Below are 17,117 nucleotides of genomic sequence, written 5' to 3' on the forward strand. Positions count from 1 at the left end.
CTATGGTGGCATGCTTTATTCCCTACTAGGCCATTTCTGAGGTACCTAGTTTGTGGAGGGTTGCACTATTTCTACCTATCATCTAACCCATCTCAACATGTTATACTAGCCAGTCCTTTAATGGTGACCTTGGTGGCAATAGCTCCAGAGCTGGCCATAACAGCAGTGAAATTCACTCAGGCAATATGCAAATCAGGCTGAAGAGATTGGCTCCTCCATCCTGATCTTCACTTGCTTGGGGTTGCCTCTTGCTTCTGTGATTCCCTTTGCATCCTTGGATGGCTCATTCCACCTCTGTATGCCTTTTTTTTTCACTCGTCTGTCCAATGGCCACAATGACAGTACCTCTTTTGTAGGGGTTCTGTGAGATTAAATGAAATAATATGGTTTAAAACAAAACAACCTTAGCTTGCTGTTTTTATCACCTCTAACTCTACCTCTCCTGATGCTTCCACCATCACTTAAAATGCATTGTGTAATTCCCACTCCTGATTCTTCTGCTGATTTCTTCTTTGGCTTCTTCACCTTCATTTTTCCAATGACCATGAGGAAAAACAAAGGCAACTATTTATGGAGGACATGTTGCCTTCTGGGCACATTCATACATGTTATCTCATGAATCTTCTCCACATAGACATTTGCATTCTCCCTGTACCCCATGCCTCTCTCCATGTAGGAATATATAATGTATCAGAAACTGAGGGTGTAGGACTGCCTACTTCCCAAGCTAATTAATAACCAAGACGTGCTAAGAATCCCAGTCTGTTTTATCCACAAAGACTAGTTGATGGAAGAGGAATAATGATCTGTTCAGGTGGAGGGCCTGTGAAGAAGAGATGACCACAAATAAACTTTATTTTTGTATCAGAATCTGCTCTGATATGGTTTATTATCATTCTAAAGATTTCACTTTTCTCTTCAGTTTCAATTTCTTTTATTGCTCTTCAAGTCTTGATTAAAGGGGCAGAAGCACTTTATGATTTATTCCAGCCTCATTTGGCAACTCCTTTCCCATCTTCCTTCCCTATAGGGAACCACCTTGGTAGATTTTGGTATTTACCTATATCCCAGTAAGACATGTTTGCATAGTCCTTGTTGCTTTTTAGATTTACCTATTAACTCATGGAAGACAAGCGTTCTTTCCCTTTCCTTTTTCTCTTTTTCCTCCATTGTTTATTCTTTCTCTTCTTTCTTTTTTTATTTGTTGTTGTTGTTACTGCTGCTGGTTGTGGTGCTGCTGCTGCTGCTGGTGGTGGTGGTGTGTGTGCACACTTGAAAGTTCCTGTTCATGCACGAGGAAGTCACAAGAGGGCATCATGTTTCATCTTCTATCTCTGTCTCTGCCTATTTCTTTGAGGCATGTTCTCTCCTACCGTGTCTCAGCTGAGCTGTAAGCCAGCAAACCCCATTGATCCTCTTGTCTCTGTTCCACCCCAGAGGTTGCAAACACTTGAAGGGACACCTGGCTTATACATTTGAGCTAGCATCCAAACTCTAGTCTTCATGATTGTAAATAGAGTACCCCTAACTTTTGAGCCATCCCACCAGATTATCTATCTATCTATCTATCTATCTATCTATCTATCTATCTATCTATCTATCTATCTGGACAGAGTAGCATTCTGTAGCCTAAGCTGGTCTAGAAGTGACTATGTAGCTCAGGCTAGCCTTGAACATGGACTATCTTCCTGCTTCAGTCTCTCACATGCTGGCATTGGGTTGTAGCCATGAGGTGTCATTTCTGGTGGAGCCTTGACTTCCTTATCTTATCTACCTGTGCACATAGGGCCTTCTCGAACTCCCTTATGTTCCATGTAGTTGTATCATAAATTTGCTAAGATAAAGCTTTAACAATCACATTATGATGGCTTTTGGCTAGTCCAGCTCATCCCAGAGAGCCTCTGCCTCTGCTGAGCTTACAGGTGGGCCATCACACCTGCCTGGCTTTTAGGAGGGTGCTAGGAATCCGAACTCTGGTCCTCACACTGTGTAGCCATACTTTTCCATTAAACCATCCCTCTAGCCCCTGTGACTTGAGTTTTAAAAGCACAGTTCACTATGTACTTGTCATTGGTTCAACTCCACACTCCTTGCTAGATGTGCAAGACACCAATGAAGGCACTGAAACACATCAGTTATCCTGTCAATCTTTTCTTGGGGAATAGCCCTCCCAGGCTGTGACTTGTCCCATTCTGGCACAGTAGCCCAAGACGTATGTGCACAGTAGCCTTCCTCAGCTCTTCTCTGATCTTGGGGTTCTGTAATTTAGCCAGGAGTTGGATTTCTCATTTTCTGAATCTCCCCTTCTTCTTTCTGCGGATGCATATTCCTCCAAGTAGAGGACTATCCCTAACTGTGACTTAAGAAGGGACACCTAAGAGGTAGAGAATCAATCAAAAAGCATCTCATGTCTGAAAGCATCCTTAAGGATTTTATTCTCATAGTCGACCCATTGTTTAGAATTTTGTTTTAATTATAAATTTAGATCTCCACTTTGGAAGTCAGCTTTTTTGTTTCTGTTAATTCTTGCTTCTTTGCATCTGACCTGCACAGTTCCCTGCCATCTTTAACAGGGATGACCTCTGTTGTCAATGCGATATTCCAGAAGTATTGACTATGGTGGGCTGTCTTGATCACCAACTCTGAGGGAATCCTGCTGACATATCATAAGGACACACAGGCAGTCTTTTGGAGAGATTTCATGGTGAGAAACTGAGGCATCTCACCAACAGTTAGCATCGGTTTTCCAGCTATGTGAGTGAATCTTAGAAGTGGACCCTTTTAGATCCAGCCATGCCTCAGATGACAGACTGGGTGATGCTCTGATTAAACTCTCGTATAAGACCCTGGGCCAAAGCTGCCAGGCAGTCCACTTCCAAATGCCTGATCCACAAACACTGTGTGAGATATGCATGTTTCTTGCTGCTTTAAGCTTCTGTTTGGGTTGATTGTTCTGCAGCAATAGATTCTAATACAAATACACACCACATCTGGTTTCTGATCCTTTATTGGATACTTATTCTGCCCCTCCCCTATGTCTCCATCCTCTCAGCTTGTAGGATCTTCTGTTTGTACCCAAGTTCCTACCATTTTCCCCAATACTTCATTATAATATGCTCTGAGTGATTTCCGTCTTTGTTATAAACCATTTCAATAGAAAATGGGGAGAGCTGGAAATATTGGTGAGCCTGGAGGCACAGAGAATGCCCCAGATCTTCAGATGAGTCCACCTGGAGTAGGCAGGGAGGCTGGGTTGGTGGACGAAGATAATTCCCACTGTTTTTCTTTCTTTACCCACAGGGATAGTAGAAACCCATGTCCCTGGGCTGAGGGTGGGGCATTCCCTTCAGCTAAGGCTTTGGGGTGACCATCCATGCTCCCCTCTTTGGTGTATCTGAATAGTAGGGGGTGTCTGTGATGGCTGTCAGGAAGAGTTATCTCCAGACAGGCTCACAGACCGCCCGCTTTCTCCTGTGCTGGCCCCTCCTAATTCATTTTCCGCTTTTAATGTACTGTTGTGGAGCTTCCTCTCCCATTAGGGCCTGTAATGTGCACCGATTCCCTTCAGCTTGACTGCCCTTAATAGGCAGCGTAAATAGAATTTAGTGTGGCGTGCACTAACATCTCTATCCATTGTCCAGAGATTAAATACTTGCCACCAATGGTTCATGCATCATCAGACTCAAGCCCAGCTTCATAGCTCCCAACCAAAGGAGGGTATTAAATTAATTTGCAGGTTGCTTTAGCAAAACCTAACAACAACAACAAAAAACCTCCATGGGAGAAGAAAGAGGGGGGGTCTGATGCATCCGCTCTATCAATCAAGGATGTGGGGGAGTTGTGAGGGACCAGGAAGAGCTCTTCCCTCTGTGGGCGGGGTTGCCCTGTAGGCGCACACTGCTCCACCACCCAATTCCATTCTAGTTCCCTGGTCTTGGCCCATGCTCAGCACTTCTTTCAGCTCTGAGATCTATCCAGACCAAGAGGTGAAGTGATGGACAGACAATGGGGTGGGGGACTGTGGGGCCTGAATCCAAATTGCAGGGGCTACTTCATTCTTCTTAGGGGTACAAAAGACAACAGTGAAATGCCCCTATCATCCCAGAGAGGTCCCTGGAACCCTGCATTGGGCTATTGGGATCCTTTGGTATCCCTGCCTGAGGGCATGTGAAAGTCTGAATGTGTAACCTGAGCTTTGAGGCAACAGAGTAAAGTCAGTGCAGGCCTCATTCTGGGGTCTGACTGGGAGAACTATTTTTTTTTTTTAACTGGGCCTTGGTTTTCGTCATTGGCAGCAGTGTGGGATGACAGACTTGCAAACAGACACGGATGACACAGATACAAAGGTCTGGAATCCTAAGCTGCAGCTTTCCTCTGACTTAATAGATCAATGTGGGTACTAGGAGTGGACAGTGACTTCTGAGTTTGACCTTCAAGAAGAAGGTTATCTGGCAAGAGGAATGGGAAGGTAGAGGGTTTAGAGGTATCTCATGCATGGTGTTGTCAGGGAACTGGGGTGTTCAGAGAAGCTGGAGAACACAGCGAGTGCCAGGCAAGATGAGAGACAGGTTGAAAGGTGAGCTTTGTGTTGGGAGCAACAAGAAGCCATGGAAGGACTTTCAGCAGAAGATGAGCATAGTCAGATGTGCTTTGTGGAGCTCATTCCAAGGCAGTGTGAAGGTAGCTCCTAGGGGAGGAAGGCTGGAGGCAGGAACACACTGGGGAAGCTCTTGAGTGGGTCTGTTGGACACAGGGTTCAGGGACTGTGCTACCAGCAAGGACTGGAAAGGGCAAGTCCCAATCCTGGCTTGCAAGCCTCTGAAAGAAAGGCCCATCCCTCCTTTACTTTCTGGCACACACAGAAACCATAAGGCTGCACCCTTGTGCTGAGGCCCATGGGCACTGAGAAAGAAGAAACACCTGTTCTGAGGGCCTACATTTCCAGAAACAAAGCTCAAGACCAAAGGGGGTGGGTAGGAGTGGTCTCTCATACTGAACAGTTAGATGGGAAGCTGCCTCCTGCTTGTGAATGCACCCAGGGGAATAGTTAAGCTCCCAACTGCATTAGGGTGGGCATGGTGGGTGGAGAAATGTCATCATTCTCTAAGCTATTGCCATGGTAGACACCAATGAATCAATCAGGCGACTTTCTTGGGAGAAGGAAGGAGGGGAACAAAACCACTGGAGGCATTTCCAGCCCAGACTATGTGCGGATACCCATGTTGGATAGGCTGGGTCCACAAGGCCATTTGTTCTTACGAAAGGTCATAGAACCTACTCATTCCTTTAAACACTCCAAGCTAGCCAGGGTCTCTTTTCTTCCTGGGTTTGAGCCTTTTTCTTTTCTCAGATCTTAGCAGATGTTTCTGGGTGTTCCAGAGCAGAGGCTTCGAAGGCAAGATGTGAGAGCGAAAAGGAGGAGAGGCCTCGGCAATGGTCTAAGACTTCACTAAGGACTGCTGCTCCTGTCTGATAGACTCTACCAGTGACCTCCGCTCCTGCTGGTTTATTAATAGCTTTTAACATGATCATTTGGATTAATTGAAATGGGAGTAATGCTAATATGCCCTTATATTTCACTCCTTTTTTTTATTTAAAAAAGATGCTAAAAGCATTTATTGAGTAGTTCCTGGGGGAAAGAAATTAAAAGGTCTCCCCTCTGGCCACAGGGATGGTATTGTCTCCTGCCAACACCCCATACAGGGGGTTCTCATGGTTCATTAGAGTGATTTAAGGTGTCCAGGTGACCCATTACAAAGCCATCAGTGGGAGGGTGGTGGGCAGCATGAGAGTGTTTTGGCTGATGGCCCTTCATTGAATCCTTCTGTGTCCGTGTGTGACAGCAGTGTGCCTGGGTGTGACTACAGTGAGAGTGTCATCAAGGAAATGAATGGACCCCCCCCATTCTTTATTCTTTCTAGTGGGAATTAACAGTCATAGGAAAACAGGCCTCATGAGCCTCTTCTAGGGCCAGTACCCACCTCTTGATCAAAGAGGACAGGTGAGCAGTTTGCTTTTCCATCTTTCTGACTCCCACCCTGGGCCTTCTCTTTGGTTACTAGGAGGCATTGGCTGATGACCAGAGAGTGAAGGAGATAGAGGATGGAGTCTTTCTTCTTTAGTCCTTCCCATCTCTAGCTGGCATTGTCTCTGTAGATCCTGATACCTTTCTGGCCAATTCTTTCCCAGCCCTCCATTAATCCCTGAACATGGTCATTACTTCCTCTTTGGGGTACTTTTGGCATGTTTTTCATGCTGGTATTTGTTTTCTTGACTCTGAATGCCTCTGCAAGTAATTTCTTTGTTAAGGATTCCTTCCCCCTTTGCATTGTAGACTTTGGTTCCAGGTTTTTACCGTTCCCAGAATGGCTGCTCTGATGCCATTATTCAAAGCCAGTGAAAGCCCATGACCTCCAAAGCTTCACCTGTCCTTTATATTCTGGCCTCACTCCTGACTATGTATTGTGGATCTGCCTTTTGTTTCTCTTGAACATGTTGGTCAGGGGCTGGCCTTTGGCTCATTCTCCCCTTGGCTGAAGGGGAATGGCTTTGATCAGTTAAGTCCCCATCCTTCTGGTCTACCTCATGTCTATAGACCCAGCCAGGGATGATCCTGTCCTACCCAGGCAATTCCAGAGCCACTTTATGAACTTTTACTTTCACATACAGATTCTTTTAGCCAATGGACCTGATCTCGCCTGATCTCCAAGGAGCACATCAGAATAAATACCAGTGACCAGGAGCTGCTTCCAAAATCGCACCCCCTTTCAGAGGACATGGGTGTGCATGAATAAACTTTCTGCAAAGTTCTACAGGTCACCAGCCACGGCACTGCAGGAAAACTGCAGGGCTCCTGAGGTCCTCCAGGAGTCGTGAGATTCTGTGGTTCTTTATGGAGGAAGACTGTGTTTCAGTCTTGGCACTGTTGGATATTTAGCAGCTTTGCTGGCCTCTACTCACCAGGAGACGCCCACTAGTACCCCATTCCAGCTCTGATCATAAAACACATCTCTTGACCTTGCCAAATACCTCTAGGAAGCAGAATGGCCATGGTGTGAACCACTGGTTCAAAGTGATGTGCAAGGTTTATGTTATCTGGCCATAGATTTCCCAGAACTCCCAGTGGACAGACTTGGACTTGATCCTGGTCATCCTTGATCTGAGCCTTTTGGGGTATAGATCTGCACAGTTCTCAATTTGTGAGACAGTGGAGTCCTGTCCTCTAAGCCTGTACTGCTATAGTGACTGTCATCTCATGTATTCAGTGTCAGATGAGGCTTGAATCTGACATGACATTTGGAATCTGAGCATGACAGCAGGATGAGAGAGGGATCAAGGCAAGACAGGAGCAGGGTTGGTGTGTGCAGGATCTCAAGGGAGTGTTGAAGGGAGTCATTGGGTCTTAGGTGACCAGGATGGATCTCTTGGTGTACTCTTGGGTGAATTATTAATCCTTTGTGTCTCAGTCTCCTCATTCTTACAATGGCCTAAGTGCAACCTAAGTCATAGGGTTCTTAGATCAACCAGAATCCTGGCGGGAAATAAAAAGCACAATCAAAACGATTGCTGTGCAAAGTCATCAGAGGGATTATTCACATGGACAGGGCAGGATTGAAATGAACAGAAAGGGACTGAGGCACACCTGGGCTCCAAACATGAAGGGGGTGGAGGCAGGACTGGAGGATGGGAAGCTGCTTCCTACTAGAGGCATCTGAGAATTGGGGTCTTGGAGTCCCTTGTCCTTACTTGGATCTGGTAGCCACGAAGGATATAGTCACAGCTGGGGTAATGTCAGGAGGCCTCATCAGCAGGTGCTTCCTGCTCTCAGAACCCAGGCACAGCTGGGGCCAGGGAATCAAGGGTGTACCTTCCTTCCTGGCAGGTGACAGAAAAGGTCAGAGAAATGATCTGGGGAGGGGTGGGGTGGGCAGGTGACAGCCACTAGTACAGCTGGGGGAATAAATGAGTGGACATTTGCCAAGTACATAGGACAGAGTTTGTACATAATATTGATGAATGAAGCCAGGCTAGCCTCTTGGGATGGGTGGGCAGCAGGGCATGATAAATAAACCTCTGCAAGCATTACTTGTGGGAGGCTGCACTTTCTGGAGCTTGGGAGGACTGCGCTGGGTAGCCTGTGACTTGGTTCCTCTGTGGGATTGTGCCATGCTGCCTCTCCTTATAGACACATCTGCTGGGATCTCACCTGGGACTCCTTGTCCTGTCACAGCTCTGCCTCTTCTGGTCCTACCTGACAGTTGGCCAGAGGCAAAGGTCCTTAAACCCCTGCTAGTAGGAGGTTAGTCCAGCCCCTGTGCTGCCCTTAGAGTCCCAATGGTGTTGAATTGCCCACATATAGTGGAGTGTTCTTTTGCTTTCATGAGCCCCTTGGGGATAGAGTGGTGAGTTCTAAGTCTCATGGGGTCATGTGCTTCCAGCTACCTTTATGGGGCCCATAAGGGGGCCCATAAGAGAGCTTACGCTGGCTGCAGTGTGAGCATCATCAGAGGCCTTTCTGATTGGTTCTGACTGGGTGAGTGGAAGGGCTGAGCTCTGGGCTGAGGAACTGCACCTCTAGGACCAACACAGGGAAGGGTGGGTTGTAGAGTCCTCTACCTGTCCTACCCATGGCTGGTGCCCATGAAGCCCAAAGGAGCCCAGGATCCTCTCCCAGCTCCAGCATGTCCTGATGTTGGGCCATTTATCTTTAATCCAAACTTAAGTGGATCTCATATTTATGTGTGTGTGTGTGTGTGTGTGTGTGTGTGTGTGTGTGTGTGTATACATGTGAATATTTTTCTTCTTTCTCATCTTCTAATTCTAATTTAATTCTATTTCTAGTCTGGCATCTCCTCCCCAGCACCTGACCTGCATGCACCCTCCTCCATGGCCCCCATGGAGTAACTGTAGGGTAGTCCTGGGATCTAAGCTCCAGTCTGTCTGATCCCAGGGCCGAGCTTTCCAATGTTCCATTTTCCCTTCAGGGTCCTGACTTCCCATGACTGGGGTGGGGGTGAGAGGGGTGATGGTGGCAGCATCAGACTTGCATGGAGCATACTGGAGCTCAGGAAGGAGGCTGGCTTGGGGATGTTTTCCACACACCCCTCCCCCCACGCCCACCCCATGCAGCTGTGGAATGAGCCACATCTGTTACCACCACATGTTGCTCAGTGCTACGCAGATGTAAAGTCTCAATTTTTCTAATTAGCAGCAACACGAAGTCTATCTTAATTTTCTCTTCCCCTCCCTCTAATAAACGTGATATTAACAAGGTTACACGTCTGCGTTTGTTGCTGGCTGTAATTGAATCAGGTTGCAGATTTGATTAGTGGGTGGGGGAGAAGCTGGGGTCTGGTCAGGCTGAGGGGCTGAGAGGAGGGAGGCACTGGGTCCCTGCCATGGGTATGTCTTGGGATGGAGAAGAGGGAGAAAGAAGAAAGGGAGTGGGGGAAATGAGAGACAGACAGACAGACAGACAGACAGACAGACAGACAGACACACACACACACACACACACACACACACACAGAGAGAGAGAGAGAGAGAGAGAGAGAGAGAGAGAGTAGACACAGGAGTCAAAAAGGAGGAGTACCTTCAGAAATACCAGTGCTAGTCCCCTGCTGAGACCTTCCTACAATGTACTTGGGGAAGTTCCCTTCATCCCACCTCCTCTCCTAGAGAACCTGGAGGACCTGGATGGAGGAGGCTAGGGACCCATTGCACTTCCCAGCTTGCATTGCCCTGCTAAGTCATAGGCTACAGGCTTGAGTTTTGATTCTTGATGATCAAGGATTGGCCACCTTCCTCTCTGGGCCTGGATTTCTTCATCTATTAAAAAGTGATCTTTAAGTCCCACCGGAAGTCTGAGATTCTTCAGGGTTACCTTGATTCTCATTCACTTGAGCATTACTTGAGCGAGTAATGGGGGTGTTAGTTAACAAAGCCTCAGTGTTTGAGCGCGCTTGGCATGGTCCCTAGGAGCACCCTGTACCACTCAGGATGGGGCTTGTAAACTGGTGTCTTGAAGAGCACTCCTTGCCTCCGGAGAGCCAGTGCGGCTCCAGACCCTCCCGAGTGCATGATTCCTGGTTCAGCCAGGGTGTCCCTGTTCATTCCTCCACTTCCATTGGCTCTCTGTCAGCTAAGCTCAAAGCTCCAGGCTGTGCTGTCTTGGCTCACTGCTGTGTTCCTTCACATCCCAGGGCCTGGCCTGGCACATCGGAGCATTTCCACACTTCTGCACCTTTGCTTCTGGAGCCCCCACTGCTGAGAATGCCTTCCCACCACCAACTCAAGCATCATCACTTCCTGGGATGGTCGCTCACAAAAAGAATTGGCTCTTCCTGTGTGTGACTGCGTTCTTCTCCTCTTTTCCATATCTGGGTAATCACACAATCGTCTCTGTTCTCTGTTGCTGCATCAGGCCTCACTGGTTCCTAGTGCCTGTTTGCTCGTGTGTGTGTGTGTGTGTGTGTGTGTGTGTGTGTGTGTGTGTGTGTGTGTGTGTGAGATGTCCAGGTGTGCGCATGCACAAATGACTGTTGTCAGAAGTGCTGTGGTGTCTGTAGCCATGGCGGCAGTGCTGCATTCCTGCTGTGACAATTTCTCCCACTGATGACTCCATCCCCAGGGCCTTGGGAGCACTGAGAAGCTTCTGTCAAGGGGCAGTGGCTTTTCCCCCCTTTCTTAAATGAGATATGAATAATTGATTCAGCTCCTGAATAATTAATCAGATATTCAATAAGGAAAGTAATTGTTTGGCGCATCCCCCATGGATGGCCTGGCTCAGCCACCACTCCAAGCAGGCTAGGTGGCTGGTGAGGGTTATGGGCCCAGGAGCTCAGTGGCAGCTGGGGGAGGTCACCTTGCCTGACACTTCTGCCACACCAATCCACTTCACTGACCCTGGGGAAGACAGTGTTTGTGTCCATAGCCACCAAGACTTTGGGTTTGATGATCATTTTATCAATTACCCATATGTCCAGGTTTCTCATGTCCCTTCCAGCTCTGAGCTGGCCCCCTTCTATGATTAAGTGGCACTCTCTGGACACTGTCCTCTTCAAGATATGCTCTGTCACTGGTATCCTCTTCTCCATTGTCACTGTCCCCATCTTCCCCAGTGGAGAGTCCTGGTGCTGTTGCCCTCTTTCTGTCCTGAAGAGCTGGGCTCTATAGAGGAACTATGGAAGGGTATAGGTTGCTAACCAAGGGCCTCTTTGTGCTGAGTCTGCAAAAACATCCTGAAGAAAGGCCTCTCGGGGGTCCCCCATGGGTCATCTTCTTGTAGGATCTTGGGATGACTTCCCCACAACTCTCAGAGCCTGTAGCTTAGGAAAGGCTGGAAAAGTCTCTTTCTGACAGCTGGGAAAGGAAGGCTATGAGTTTCCAGACAGAGACAGAAGTCATATAACAAGTAGAGTGCTGACTGGGAGAGAATGGAATGCAAGACAGTGGACTAAAAAGTCTGCTGGCTTTTCTCTGTATGTGTGTAAGCATGTGCACATATGTATGTAGGTGTACATGCATGTGTTACCATTTGTACATGCACACTTGTTCAGACACTCATGTGCACACATGCATGCACAACTGAATGTTCACAATACACATATGACACCCATGTATGGGTGCATGCATGTACCTTGCTCCTCATCCTGGAGCAAGGACCCTTCTCAGCATTGTCTTGGCTTGAAAGTCGTGCGGGAGAATAGCTGGCTCCTGCCAGAGGTGATGGAAGTTGGTTCCCCAGAATCGTGGTTCTTCAGTGGAGGAACCAGGCATGTGATAGGCAGGTCTGGCAGTGCTGAGGTCAGCTCTTGTAAGATGCTGCCAGTGTGTCACCTTAGATGCTCATGGGGTATCTGGTCCACCTGCAGCTGTAGACAGCTCCTGTTGTCTCTTGAGCCTCGGGTCCCTTTTCATGACCTGCTCTGCTCCCACAATCGCTGGGTTAGTGTCCCTCTGAAGCATGTATGAGAATAATTCCCAGGGCGAGTCTTCCTCTGTCCCTTTGAAGGGTGACTGTGAGTCATCAACAGGCTTGCACCCTACCTGCCCACTGTAGTACCTTACTGAAAAATGTGCCATTGGCAGCTGGCTTTCCCCCTCTCACTTTTGCTTTTGGGTTTCACCTCCCAGTTACAGGACCTCTTTTCAAGCTATCATCTTAGATATTCCATTTGCCAGTTCTAGTTAGGACTCACCTCATCTGCTCCCTGCTTACAGTAATGGGAAAGGATCTTGAATGTGTCCTTTTCTTGGCTCCACCTCCTTGTGTTATTTTCTAGAGTTCAGGTGATAAGAGCTCTGCTTCTGACCCCAAGAACCATCTCAGTGCTAGGGAAGGTAGGATATTTTATTTTGAATCTAAGCTTTTCATCCCCATCAGTGGAACAAAACTCATTTGTTAGACCATTAGCTTAGCTTGAAAAAATAAAACGAAACAAACCATCAGACAGACAGGCAGACATTGTAGCTAAGACAGAATCTGCATCCCCTGACATTCCTGTTGGACTTTGCTCTTCAGAATGCCAGGAGAAATAGTTCTCAGGGGCCCAAGTCCCTACTGGACTCTAAAAACCCTTCTCAACTCTCTAGACAACTGATTTAAGGCTAGCTACTTGACAGCTCCTTCTGAGTCTGGTCAGAATTCTCTGCAAAGATTTTCAGATCTCACTTGTATGGTTGGCTGCTTCTTCTACTGCCCACCTTGACCGACCTCTTGTTGAGATGGCCGAATATACCTACAAACTGTTCAATGCTTTGTAAATCCAGATAGACCCAACCACACAAGTCACAATGTGAACCGTAACTCTGAGGCTTGCCTGATATACAGCCTGCCCAACTGTACACAGCAGCCCTGCCCTTGAAAACAACCGATTCTTCCAGTGATCTCTGGCTCTTCTTTCTCCTGGATTCTTGCTGTGCCGTAGAGTATGACAGTTGCTCACATTCTGAAAACTGGACGAAGAAGTCTTCCTACGGGCATTTGCTGTCAGCAAGCACTGGAGAGTGGGTAGGCGTGGCATCCAGAATGTATGTCTGCTGCATAGGTTCTAAGTTCAGGGGTTGCTTCTCATTTGCTAGTGGGCTAACCTCTGACCTTCTCTGTGAGACCTTGATTCCTAGTTGCTTCTCAGACTCGGTGTTTGCTCTTTATGTACACCTGCTGCCTGACTTTTTCAAATGTGATAGAAGTCTAAATCAGAAAGTGTTTGGGAAGATTTTAGGGGAACCTGGTTGCTAGAAGCTTTCAGAAGTGGAGGACACAGGGAAAGGAAGGTTGCAGCATCTGAAAGAGGAAATGCCACCCAGGGCCATGCCCTGGGTTATTTATGCATACTCCAAAATGGCTTCACACACTGAGGCGCAATGCAATGATTTGTCAATGAAGGCTGCTCTCGCCCTCTGCCCCCGCCCCTGCCTCTGATAACATTTACAGTAAATCTATTGCACTGACCATTAAATCCGAGGCCGCCTCGAGCGATCGCTTCAATGGGGTGCTGACAGGCCGAGAGTTAATAATGACGCGGACGCTAACCTGTTTATTGATTTGCTTTTTGTACCCTTCATCCTTGCTCCCTCCTTCTCCCTCACAGAGGAGAGATCTTGGAATCAGTAATCAGGTGACAGTCTCGCCCCCCTTCTCTTCCCAGCCATGTCATCCTGCTTAAACTCTCAGAGATAAATCGCCTCTACCTCCCCAGTCCCTGCCAGCCACTCACTCTCCAGTTACTCAGCACGAGATGCCGCATCTGTCACTGGAGCCAGCAGACAGAAAAAAACATTAACACAGACATGAAAAGCTTTTAACTTTGACAAGAGGAACACAGCAAAGTTTTATATTTAGCCCCTCCAGCAAAGGCCACGGTCAATCCATTAGAGTGGCTTGTCAGGCTCAGGGAGAGGTGGGAGAGGGTTGGGACCCTGGGGCTGGAATGTGGGGCTCCACCAGCTCTGGCTGGAGGAGTGTGGAGATGGGCATAGGAGGTTGCTGTCCCCTTCTTCCTTAGCTGAGGGCCTGGGTGGCAGCTGGATGGCTAAGTCTTTAGGGCTGAGGGAAAGACTCAGAGGTGGGCCTTTTGAGTTAAACTAGAACATTAAGCCAGCACACCACATGTTAAAGTTCTAAGCTGTGGTGATAGCATGGAGCCTAAAGCTGGCCTGCTCTGTGGCCATTGCATCGCCAATGTCTGCAAATAACAGGATTCTTTTTTTTTTTTTTTTTTTGGAAGCCTCAAAGACTATCCAAGTGAGGTGGCAAAGCTTAAATTAAAACAATTCTCTGTCTGAGAGTGGTTTCTGAATTTTCTTCTTCTTTTTCCATCCATTTTTGTGCCCCTACCCTCTCCCCATCTGCCTCTCTCTCATACACGCAGCACACTTCCTCTCCACTCTCTCAGACTTCTTGTTGGCTCTTGTCCCTTCTTTTCTTCTCCCAAATCTCTGATTTTCTCTCTTCCATAAGAAGAGATTTCAAGCTGGGGTGGAGGCACTGGCCTAAAATACCAGCTACCTGGGAGGCTGAGGCTGTAGGATCAAAAGTCTGAGGCACTGAGTGAGTTCAAGGCCATCCCGGGCAATACAGTAAGATTCTGTGTTTAAAAAAAATGTAGCACAGTGATTGAGCACTTAGCTAGCCAGTATCTCTCTCTTGAATGCACTTGTGTGTACACACACACAGATACAGACCCATGCAGCTACACACTCATGTGCACACACATACAGAAATATGAACATGCACAGAGACACACAGACATGCACATACACAAACATACACAAAGACTGAAATGGATAAATACATACACAGAGAGATATGCACACAGACATGCACAGATACACACACACACACACACAAACACATATAAAGAGATAAACACAAAAAGATACACAGACATACACAGAGACACAGAGGCACACACACACACACACACACACACACACACACACACACACACAACTACAGAAGTAAAGGAGCCACGTGTTTTTTGGTATTTTCAGTTGTCTACTGTCATGGTTTAACTTAGTCTACACTTGGCACAGATGTAATTCTCCTAGACAGGCAGGAGAGACAATGAGCACCCACAGATATAAGAATTCAGCTGTGCTAACTGGTCCAGGACAGGGATGTTGGGGGGGGGCTTTGTGGGAGACTGAACTTGAACTTGCTGAAGAAGAGAGAGAGTATTCTATGAGCAGTTTTAGGAGTGGTCTGGAAAGAGGGTGGAGTGGAGTGGAGTTTAGTGTCAAATCCTCAGCAGAGTCAAGGTGGGATATGGTCTCGGTGAGGCTGAGGATGAGAATACAGCTCTTGGACATTGGTGCTTGTGGGTGGGTACCAAGGTATAGAGAAGCCTTTGGATGCTGCCTTGTGTGGGGCTCCTCCAAAGTAGCCCTTGAAAAGATGTGGTGTCAATGTCTTACTTGAGCACAACCTCCAGGAACTATTGTCAGGAGTTGAGAAGGTGCTGGGCTTGGAGTGGGGTTACAGTAGGGGCTTTGATGCTTACAGATAAACACAGGCACCAGTAATACCTGCACAAGCTGCCAACCCATAAAGCATGTGTCCTTGGTGAGCTTTCTGTGTGAATCCCTGCAAGATTTTGGATAGGGTCTTGGCGCTCAGGGGCTTCTTGGGTAAACCTGAGGCAGAGTGAGAAATTATATATGGCTGTCTTTTTCTCCTCTGAGGACTGAGCTGTATTGATCTCTGTCCACAGTAGACATTTACAGGGTGTGGCTGTGACAGGTGGTAGGTATGGGAACTGCTGCACAGTAAGCCGTCAACGGCATTATTTTTGCATTTGCTTCATTTCTCTGGTGGAGTTCACTGAGCAGCGCTGGTTAGCATTTCCTTTCAGAGATGAGTGTGAATCTGTGAACAAATTAGGGCTTAATGTAGGGTTTGCAAAGGGAGAGGAAAGACCAACAACTAAATACCCAGGACTTTGGGGGTGGGATTTGACAAGAGGGTTTGAATGGACAGACCCAGTATCTGGAATGCAGACAGGTGATGTCTCAGCCCCAGGCCAGTGAGGAACTTTTTTTTTTTTTTTTTCTAACTTGTAGGGTGATGCAGTGGCTAGATTACAGGAGTGAGGAGGAACTGGGACAAAGGTGAGCTGAATAACACACATGATCTGTTTATAGAGTCTTGTCATCAAGAATCAGAAGCCAAGTCTCAGCGGCAGACAGGGTCCCGAGGAAAGGAGATCAGCGGTAGGGAGGTTAGGGTCTCAGGCCTTGATGGAGAGAGCTTCCCCTGAGCAAATAAGGATCCTAACGCTGTGAGTGTTGTGGGAAGGAGCTGTCTGGCCACTCTGGAGGCAGGGGTATCATTTCACCAATGCCAGACGAGGTGAGTCCTTGGCTGCCCGACAGGGCATAATGGCTCTTGCTTCGTGTATGGTGATAAAGGCTGAGAGAAATTAAGCCGGGGCAGATCTATGTCTCCTATAGCAGCCACAGTTGCTGAATCTGCCATTTTTGAGAAAGTGAAATTCCAGTCCACTTACCTCCCCTGGCTAGGCCATCAGGACATGCTGTGAGGTATCAGCTGACCCTTCTGGCTTCTTGTTAGAAATGGAATTCTTGTGTGGACCCCATCTATGCTGCTGTATCCATTCTGGTCTAGATGCATCTGGACCTTGGGCAGAAGAAAGCTAGGGAACCCTGTGACTAGCCTTCTTCTTGGTGGCTGCTATGGTCATTGAACCCTCAGTGGGTGTGATGGTAACATCATTAGGAGGTAGGACCTCTGGGTAGTGATTAGGTCATCAGGGCGGGGTTCTCTTGAGTGTGATTGATAGTCTCATAAAAGGGGTCTCAGAGCCAGTCCTTTCCTTCTACCATGGGCAGGCATAGAAAGAAGGCGCTGCATATAAGAAAGTGTGCTCTCATTGGACCCTGGACTTACCAGACTTGACCATGGACTTACCCACTTCCGGGACTTTGAAAATTAAGTTTCTGTCATTTATAAGGTACCAAATTTATGGTATTTTTCTCATGGTAGCCTGATTAGACCTGTATTGGGGGTGAATGTGGGAAGGGGGCCTACTTATACCCTACTCTCTAGAGAAATAAGAAATGATGCAGTGGTCACTCTCTGCCCTTCTACCTAT

At 47.5% G+C, this 17,117-nt stretch overlaps 1 long non-coding RNA gene across 2 annotated transcripts in view; it reads left to right on the top strand.

The window, feature by feature from the left end:
* The window catches only part of LOC113836365, a 171,590-nt gene that overhangs the window by 135,516 nt on the left and 18,957 nt on the right, over positions 1–17,117 (top strand). The window contains exon 4 of one of the 2 annotated variants that reach the window (XR_003486444.2): positions 10,203–10,383. The exons of the other annotated variant lie outside the window; for it this stretch is intronic. This is a non-coding gene — a long non-coding RNA (uncharacterized LOC113836365). The remainder of the gene's footprint in view (positions 1–10,202; positions 10,384–17,117) is intronic. 2 annotated transcript variants of the gene reach the window in all.

Source organism: Cricetulus griseus, chromosome 6 (assembly GCF_003668045.3).
Source record: "Cricetulus griseus strain 17A/GY chromosome 6, alternate assembly CriGri-PICRH-1.0, whole genome shotgun sequence".
NCBI classification, from domain to species: Eukaryota; Metazoa; Chordata; class Mammalia; order Rodentia; family Cricetidae; genus Cricetulus; species Cricetulus griseus.